The sequence below is a fragment of the Orycteropus afer genome, unplaced genomic scaffold (genome assembly GCF_000298275.1).
Source record: "Orycteropus afer afer isolate SDZICR_OR568_19922 unplaced genomic scaffold, OryAfe1.0 scaffold00039, whole genome shotgun sequence".
NCBI classification, from domain to species: Eukaryota; Metazoa; Chordata; class Mammalia; order Tubulidentata; family Orycteropodidae; genus Orycteropus; species Orycteropus afer.
The window spans coordinates 11,893,116-11,902,811 of NW_006921626.1; the positions used below are offsets into that span (position 1 = coordinate 11,893,116).

The 9,696-nt window shown below is 38.7% G+C and overlaps 1 protein-coding gene across 1 annotated transcript in view; it reads left to right on the forward strand.

The window, feature by feature from the left end:
* Positions 1–9,696, forward strand: part of DNAH14 (dynein axonemal heavy chain 14) — a 792,430-nt gene that overhangs the window by 242,740 nt on the left and 539,994 nt on the right. The window lies entirely within an intron of this gene.

Sequence of the window (9,696 nt, forward strand, 5' to 3'; positions counted from 1 at the left end):
TGGCCAGGTAGCTGTCTTCCAAATCTCTTGGCATAACTGAGTGAGTGCCTCCAATGGGGCATCTGTTTGTTGAAATATCTCAATCGGTATGCCATCAACAACAACGAGTCAATTGGAAATACTTGGGTCAGGTGCACCTTAGTCTTCAAAGTGATATCTTCACTTTTTAACACTTTAAAGGCATCTTTTCCAGAGTTGCACAATGCAATACATCATTGAATTCATTTACTGCTGCTTGCAAGAGCATTGGCTGTGAATATAAGTAAAATGAAATCCTTCAAAACTTTAATATTTTCTGTATTTATTATGATGTTGCTTATTGGTCTATTTGTGAGGATTTTTGTTTTCTTTGAGTTTTATTCCATATTGAAGGCTGTTGTCTTTTATCTTCGTCAGTAAGTGCTTCAAGTCATCTTTACTTTCACCAAGCAAGGTTGTGTCATCTATATATCACAGGTTGTTAATGATTCTTCCTCCAATCTTGATTGCATGGGTTTCTTCATATAGTCCAGCTCCTCAGATTATTTGTTCAGCATATAGATTGAATAAATACGGTGAAAGAACACATCCCTTATTCACACCTTTCCTGATTTAAAACCGTGCAGCATCCCCTGTTCTATTTGAATGACAGCCTCTTGGTCTCTGTACAGATTCCTCATGAGCATAAATAAGAGTTCTGGAATTCCCATTCTTTGCAATGTTATCCATAATTTGTTATGATCCATACAGTCAAATGCCTTTTCATGGTCAACAAAAAACAGGTAAACATCTTCTGGCAGTTTTTGCTTTCAGCCAAGATCCATCTGACATCAGCAATGATATCCTTTATTCTACATCCTCTTCTGAATTCAGTTTGAATTTTTGGTGTTTTCCAGTTGATGTACTGCTGCAAACGTTTTTGAGTTATCTTCAGCAAAATTTTACTTGTGTGTGATAATAATGATATTGTTCAATAATTTTTGTGTTCTTTTGGACCATTTTTCTTTGTAATGGGCACAAATATAGATCTCTTCCCATCAGTGGCCAGGGAGCTCTCTTCCAAATTTCTTGACATATACAAATGAGCACCTCCAGTGATGAAACAACTAAAATTGGTATTTCAATTCCTGTTGCCTTGTTTTTCACCAAGGCCTTAGTACAGCTTGGACTTCTTCCTTCAGTATTTTTGGGTTTTGATCATATGTTATCTCCTGAAACTGATCATTGACCAGTTCTTTTTAGGACATTGACTCTTTGTATTCCTTCCATCTTCTTTTGATGCTTCCTCGTGCCATTAAAATTTTTGCCCATAGAATCCTTCAGTATTGTAACTCGAGGCTTGATTTTTCTCTTCAGTTCTGTCAGCTTGAGAAGTGTGTTTTTCCTTTTTGGTTTTCTAACTCCAGGTTTTTGCACATTTTATTATAATACTTACTTTGTCTTCTTGAGCCACCATTTGAAATCTTCTGTTCAGTTCTTTTACATCATCACTTCTTCCATTAGCTATGTTCAAGAGCAAATTTCATAGTCTCATCTGACATCCATTTTGGTCTTTTCTTCCTTTCCTGTCTTTTTAATGACCATTTGTTTTCTTCATATATGATGTCCTTGATATCATTCCACAACTCATCTGGTCTTCAGTTATTAGCATTCAGTGGATCAATTTATCATTGAGATGGTCTCTAAATTCAGGTAGGGTATACTCAAGGTCATACTTTGGCTCTTCTGGACTTGTTTTAACTTTCTCCAGCTTCAACTTGACCTTGCATGTGAGCAACTGATGGTCTATTCCACAGTCCAACCCTGGCTTTGTTCTTATTGATGATGTTGATCTTCTCCATTATCTCTTTTCACAGATATACTTGATTTGATTCCTGTGTATGCCATCCATTGATGTCCATGTGTATAATCACCATTTATGTTTTTGAAAAAAAAAAAAAAAAGTTATTTTCAAAGAACAACTCCTTGGTCTTTCAAAAATCTATCATGTGATCTCTGACATCATTTCTACCACCAAAGCCATTGTGGTGCAGGAATTACTTGGTATGGCTTCTTGGCCTGGCTCTTCTACCCATAGTCTTTGTGACACCCACCAGATTATTGGATGGAACTATCAAATAGAAGGTGTTTGTGCCCCACCAAGGGGATTGGATAGCTTGTTAGTAATGTAAATAAGGTATATGCACCCTTGTGGAGGTGGGACCATGGAAATAGGGTGTATGGAGCTAGATGGGGATTGGGTAGTTTTATTCTTCTGCTAGGCTTAAAATGAGCCATCCTAGAGGCAGATGGAGGGATATCACTGCCATCAGGAAACAGAAGCTGGGAGTGGACTGTGCCCTTGGACCTGAGATCCCTGCACTGATTCAATGGCAGAGAAATGACCGAAGATTGACAGAGAGTCAGCAAAGAGATAATGGCAGTGGAACCAAGAGGCATAAGACAGAGCAGCAAGCTTGCTGGTCTATGAAATGAGAAAAATGAGTGCCTTTGGGCAGGAAGCTTACTGGCAGAATGCACCTAGGTGCGCCTATCTGCAGAGCTGAAAGAGCTTTGTAACACTTGCCTGAGCAGTGCAGAGGCCAGGCCAAGAAGCCAAGGGCCAAAGAGAAGTGTCCTGATGGCATGCCCAAAGGGAGGCTGTCCTGATCAAAGAATTGTATCCTTAGCATTCGTGAACCTGAATTGTAACCTGTCATTTCCCTAATGAACCCTATAATCATGAGTATTGTCTGTGAGTTCTGTGTGGCCATTGCAATGAATTACCAAACTCAGCAAATAAGTAGTCAGTGCTGTGGGAGGGATGGTTGGTTTCAGAGTTGGTAAGAAGGTTGGTGGGTGCCAGTTTGTCTGACTTTTACCTCATAGGAATCAGCTTTGTGCTGATGCTATTGACCCTTCTCTCTCCCCCAGGCCCTTTTTGCACCCATATTTTTCAACTACCAAGCCTTCTTTGTTTCTAATTTTCACATTTCATTCAGCAGTAATTTCAATGCAGCTTGATTGCATATTTGATCAATTCAGACTGCAGAAGTTGTTAAATATCTTTAATTTCTTCACCTTTGGCATTACTGGTTGATGCATAAATTTGAATAATAGCCATATTAGCTGGTGTTACTTAAGCATATGGATATTAACCTATTACCATCAGTGTTATACTTCAGGATAGATCTTGAAATATTCTTTCTGACAACAAATGCTACACCATTTCTCCCAAGTTATGACTGCCGACGTTGTTGTTGTTATGTGCCATTGAGTCGGACCCGACTCATAGTGACCCCTCCTTGGGTTTCTAAGACAGTATCACTACAGAAGTAGATTGCCCAACCTTCCTTCCGAGGAGTGGCTGGTGGGTTTGAACTGCCAGCCTTCTGGTTAGCAGTCAAGTGCCTTAGGCACTATGCTACCAGAGCTCCTCACTAATGCCTGGGATATCTATTTTTATGCACTCCATTTCATTTTTGATGACTTCAACTTTTCCTAGATTCATACTTCATACATCTTATGTCCTGATTAGTAATGGATGTTCACAGTTGTTTCTTCTCACTTTGAGCCCTCCCAAACGAATCAGCAAGTGAAGGTCCCAAAAGCTTTACTCCACGTGTACCATTAAGAGGTACCATTGAAGATGGAAGCTTGGAATAGTTGGGGATATGTGTCAACTTGGCTGGACCATGATTCTGAGTGGTTTAAGCAGTTGTGATGTGGTTATTCCCATGACGAGATCTGATGTATATGCTTTGAGCAGCCTATCAGTTGAAAGGGAATTTTCCTAGGGGTGTGGCCTGCTTCATATATATATATATGTATAGACATCCTGGGAAAATTTGGAAACTTTCTGTGGATATGGATCCTTTTGGGCTACCCACAACTGTCCATGAGTGAACAATCCACCATTCTTCCTGGTGATCTTGGACTCTTCATCTGACAAAGTCAACAGCTGTTAGACTGTCTGTCAACCTTCAGCTCCTCTGATCCAGAAACTTGGTAGTTGCCAACCTCTATAACTGTGCTCTTTTGTTGTTTATAATTGTACTTGGGCTGCAAATTTACAAAGCAGATTTTTTTTACATTCAATAGTTCATGCACATTTGATTTCATGGCCCCAATTAGACTCCCAACCATAAAAAAATCCTCTTCCCCTCTCCCTCCTGTAACTAACCCCTCCCTGTGCCCTTCTCATCTATGCATTACTGTCTGTCCAGGTTTCCCTCTATGTGAATGCTGCCCCTCTGCTGTCGCATGGCTGATTGATCTAAGAGGTGCATCTCCTTAGAGTAGGTGGGTGCATCCCCCTGGGGTAGGTGTTCTGCCTGTAGGTCTTTCTAATGTTGAGCTTAGAGCCAATCCTTGGAAGTGAGTCCATTTCTAGGCCCAAAGGGTAACCTGGGGCCACAATCTTGGGAGTTCCATCAGACTCTATCCAACCAGTAATTCTGGTCATTTTTGTGTTTTGAAATTTTGTTCCACATTTTTCCTCCCACTTTATCCAGGATCTCCATGTTTGAGTCCTTTCTGAGTGGTTGGCTTTGGTAGCTGGGCACCATTTAGTTCTTCTGGTGTCTCAGTGTCATGAAGGCTGAGGTCCTAGTGGTCCATCTTATCTTTGGACTAATTTTTTCCAGATAACTTTGATTTTCTTCATTCTTCTTTGCTCCAGATGAAAGAAGACCAATAGTTGTATCTTAGATGGCCATTCAAAAACTTTTAAGATCCTAGTCACTTCTCACCAAAGTAGGATGTAGAACAGATTTTTATGTACTGTGTTGTGCCAGTTGAGCATGATGTCCCCCAAGACAATCATCCCAAGCCTGCAGGCCTGGTGATGCTCTCAAGGTATTTGGTTGCCTCTGAGAAGCTACTCCAACCCTGTCTTCTGTTGCTTCTGTAATGTATGTAGATAATTTTGTAGCACAAGTGCATATGTAAGTTTATCTTCAGCCACATCTATCCTGACCTAGGGTATATTCCTGTTCACCTACCCCCACCAGATCTTCTCACCTGTCTATGTATTTATCCATAGCCTGGTGTTGGGTGCCAGTGGTTATTCAGTATTGTGCATGTAATAATACTTGCCTCTGTTTTCTATATCTTTTGTGAATATTTCTGTGCCTTTCCTTTCCCTGTGTTACCATGCTGGTCACAGACTATTTCCATACCACCTCTCCCTTCACCCAAATCAATATGTGACCCTCAACTGTGAGCCATTTTCTTAAGATAAATTTCTCTTTATATATATATAAGCTTTACTAGTTTTGCTTCTCTGGAAAACCCAGCCTAACACATTTGGTACTGGGAGTGGTTCTAGAGAGACAAAATCGTAAGGAAGAGTTTCCAAAATTGTTCTCACTGATCCTGTTTTCATTCTCCAATTTGATTAATCATAAAGGCACTGAGGACTCAACTTCCATTAGTAAAGAGGGCCCTGCTAATCTATGGTGTGAGGTGGCAACATTAATACACAAAATAGTACCCACCAATAGATCAATTAGTTTTGAGAAACAAGGCTCTGGGTAATTGCAATTTTGTCAGCATGAAGAGTATAAGGAAGCTGGTTGTTTTCAGTGTGTGAGTCTTATACTTCTTTTGCTAAATTTATTCCTAAATATTATTCCTTTTGTTGCTATTATAAATGCAGTTGTCTTTTATTTCATTTTCAGATTGCTCATTGCTAGTGCTTGTAAATACAGCTGATTTTTATTTATTGATCTTGTAACCTACAATATGTGGAACTAGTTTATTAACTGTAATAGCCTTTTAGTGGATTTCTTAGGGTTTTCTATATACAAGATAATGTCATCTGTAGGTAGAGATAGTTTTATTTCTTCCTTTCCAATCTGGGCATCTTTTATTTCTTTTTCTTGACTTAATTGCCCTGGTCAGAATGACCATTATAACATTGAATAGAAGTGGGGAGGACAGACTTACTTGTTTTGTTCCTGATCTTAGAGGGAATAGCTGTCAGTCTTTTACCATTAAGTTTAATGTTAGCTGAGGGTTTGTTGTAGATGCCCTTCATCAGGTTGAGGAAGTTCTCTTCTATTTCTAGTTTGTTGTGTTTTTATCGTGAAAAGGTGTTGGACTTTGTCATTTTTTTTTTTTAATGTATTAAGATAATCATGCATTATTCACCCTAGTATTCTATTAATACAGTATATTATGTTGATTTTTGTGTTCTGAACCAAGTTTGCATCCTTGGGATAAAACCCAATTCATGTAATCCTTTGTATATGCTAATAAATTCAGTGAGCTATATTTTGTTGAGGAGTTTTTGCATCTATATTCATAAGAGACATTGGTCTTACTTTTCTGTTCTTGTGGTGTCTCTTTCTGGCTTTGGTATCAAGGTACTGCTAATCTCATAGAATTCAGTTGGGAAGGATCCCTTCTTCTATAGTTTTCTGAAACAATTTATGTAGTTGGTATAATTTTCCACTACTTGTATATCAGTTTGTCATACTGTGGTGGCTTGCATGTTGCTGTGATGCTGGAAGCTATGCCCCTGGTATTTGAGATGCCACCAGGGTCATGCATAGTGGACAGGTTTTAGTGGAGCCTTCAGATTAAGATAGAATAGGAATAAGGATCCCATGATCTCCTTCTAAAAATATTGGTGAGTGAAAACCTTATGAATAGCAATGGAGCACTAGTATAGTGCCAGAAGATGAGGCCCTAATGGCACTCAAAATATGGAAGGGTAAGAGCTGTGTGGTAGTCAAGGTTATGTGTCAGTTTGCCTGGGTCTGGTTTTGAGTGTCTGGGCAGCTGGATATAGTTCTTCCCCATAGTGACATTGGTAATCAACTCCATGGTATAATCTTCTGGAGCAGCTGAGAAGCTGCCTTAGGGATGTGGTCTGTTTCCAGTATATATATATGGAGAAGGGTTGAGAAAAGTCTGCAGTTTTTTGGCATGCTTGGACCCTGCATTTGACCAAGTCCTTACCTCAGTGGCCTGCCATGTTGTCTGCTGATCTTGGGACTGTTAATGGACTTGAATCAGTGGCCTGCCATCTGGTTTGGTAATATTGGAACTGTGCCTTTTTATTTGTTGATCTTGGGTTTGTCAGCCTCAGCAGCCAGCAGCTGCCTGAGTGAAGAAAAGCCTCCAGCTTCAGTGGGCCAGGAGCAAGAGGCAGAGCTGAAGCCCAAGATTGAGGGGCTTTCACTCAGCCCCTAGAGCATGGCACTTTGAATTCAGACTTCTAGCTTCTAAAATTGTAAGAGAATATATTCTTATTTGTTAAAGCCACCCATTTGTAATATTTTCTTTTAGAGCAGCACTGCTGTTGTTGTCATGTGTCATTAAGTCAGACCGACTCATAGAGACCCCTCCCTGGGTTTCCGAGGCAGTAACACTAACAGAAGTAGATCACCCAACCTTTCTTCCGAAGAGCAGCACTAGGTAACCAAAAGTGAGATGCTGCTCTGACAGATACCTAAGATGTCTAAGCAGGTGTGGAGTGTGTCCTTGACCCATATAGATGAACAACTGATTTTCAACAAAGGTGAAAAGGCAATTCAGAGAAGAAATTATAGCCTTTTGCACAGATGGTACTAAATAAATGGAAATTCTATGGGGAAAAAAAAAAAAAAAAACATAAATCCATTTCTTGCGACATACATACATAATTTATCTAAAAAATGGAACATAGTTCTAAATACAAAACCTAAAACTATAAAACTTTATGACCTTGAGTTAGACAGGCATCTTCAGTACAAAACCAAAAACACAATCCATAGAAGGAAAAATTTATACATTGGATTTCATCAAAATATAAAGTGTTGCCCTTCAAGGGACACTGTTAAAGAGTACAAAGTCATGCCACAGATTGGGAGAAAATATTTGCAAAACATATATCTGATGAATGACTTGAATCCAGAATATGTAAAGAATTTTCAAAAATAAGAAACCAAAACAACCCAATAAAAAAAATTGGCAAAAAATTTGAACAGAGACATCTCCAGAGAAGATATATGGAAAGAAAATAAGCAAATTAAAAGATGCTCAACAACATTAGTCCCTGAGAGGGTGGGGAAGCAAATTAAAATCACAATGACGTGTCACTACACACCTCATAGAATGACTGTAAAAGATATCCCAAGTGTTCGCAAGGATGTGAGTAATTAGAACTTCCAAACACTGCTGTATAGAATGTAAAATGGTACAGCCAGAAAAAAAAAAAACTCACTCACATTGAGTAAATTCTGACTTATATAGAGACCCCCGTTGGATTTCCAAGGCTGTAAATCTTTACGGAAGTAGATGCCTTACCTGGTGAGTTTGAACCACTGACCTGGTTAGCAACCAAATGCCTTACCCATTACACCAGCAGAGCTCCTTACACCTACTATATGAACCAGCAATTCCATTCCTAGATATTTACCCAAAAGAAAGAGAAGCTTTGTTCATACAAACACATGCACATGAATGTTCATAGCAGCTTTATTTGTAATAGTGAAAAACTAGAAATGATCCATGTGTCCAAGAGATGAATGACACACATATATATATACATAAACATATGTATAGGAGGCCTGGTGGTGCATTAGTTAAGCACTCAGCTGCTAACCAAAAGATCGACAGTTCTAATCCACTAGCTGCTTTGCAGAAGAAAGATGTGGCAGCCTAATTATGTAAAAATTTACAGTCTTGTAAACCCTATGGGGGCAATTCTACTCTCTCTAATAGGGTCTCTGTGAGTTGGAATCTACTCAACAGCAATGCACACATCCACTGTGGCATACATCTCAGCAGGACCAAAGGAATGAACTGATACATACAACAACATGAATAAAGCATAATATGACTATGCTAGATGAAAGAAGTCAGACCAAAAATAATACATATTGCATGATTCCATTTAAAAAAAATTCTAGAAAATGCAAACTATAGTTTCCAAAAGATCAGTGATTGCCTAGGGATAGGGATGCCTACCAGTAAGAGAAAGGGATTACAACAAGGCACAGGAACCTTGTCAAGGTAATGGATATGCTTGTTATCTTGATCATGGTGAATGTTTCACGGACGCATGTGTATGTCAAAAGTTTTCAAATTGTGCATTTTAAATATATACAGTTTATTGTATATCAACTTCACTTTAACAAAGCTATGGAAATGTGAAATAAAGTAAAAAAGAAGAGCCAAAGCTAAGGGATAGGTCAGTCCACTGTTTTTTAAACAAGCATTTTAATATTAATTAATGTTTAATCATGTTCCTATGTCTTTAATAAATATACTACTTGAAAAAAGATATTCATACAATGGAATCCTCTATAATCATAAAACACAAGATTATGTAAAAAAAAAAAAGCAAGACAGAAAAATGTATATAATATGGTTCCATTTATGTAAAATATTAATGATAATGTATATACATACATACATACATAAAAACAAAAATGCTTTAAAAGGACTGAAAGAATATACATACCAAACTCTGGTCATGTTTCCTTGAATAAAACCAAAAAAACCAAACTCACTGCCATTGAGTCGTTCCCAACGCATAGAGACCCCTTCTTGGGTTTCCAAGGCGGTATCTCCAGGGAAGTAGATTGCCCAATCTTTCTTCCAAGGAGTGGCTGGTGGGTTTGAACCATCAGCATTCTGGTTAGCAATCAAATGCCTTAGGCCCTATACCACCAGAGCTCCTCCTGTTTCCTCTGATAGGAAGTGGGAAATAAGTGTTGAGTGGCAGACAGTCATGTTAACTTTATA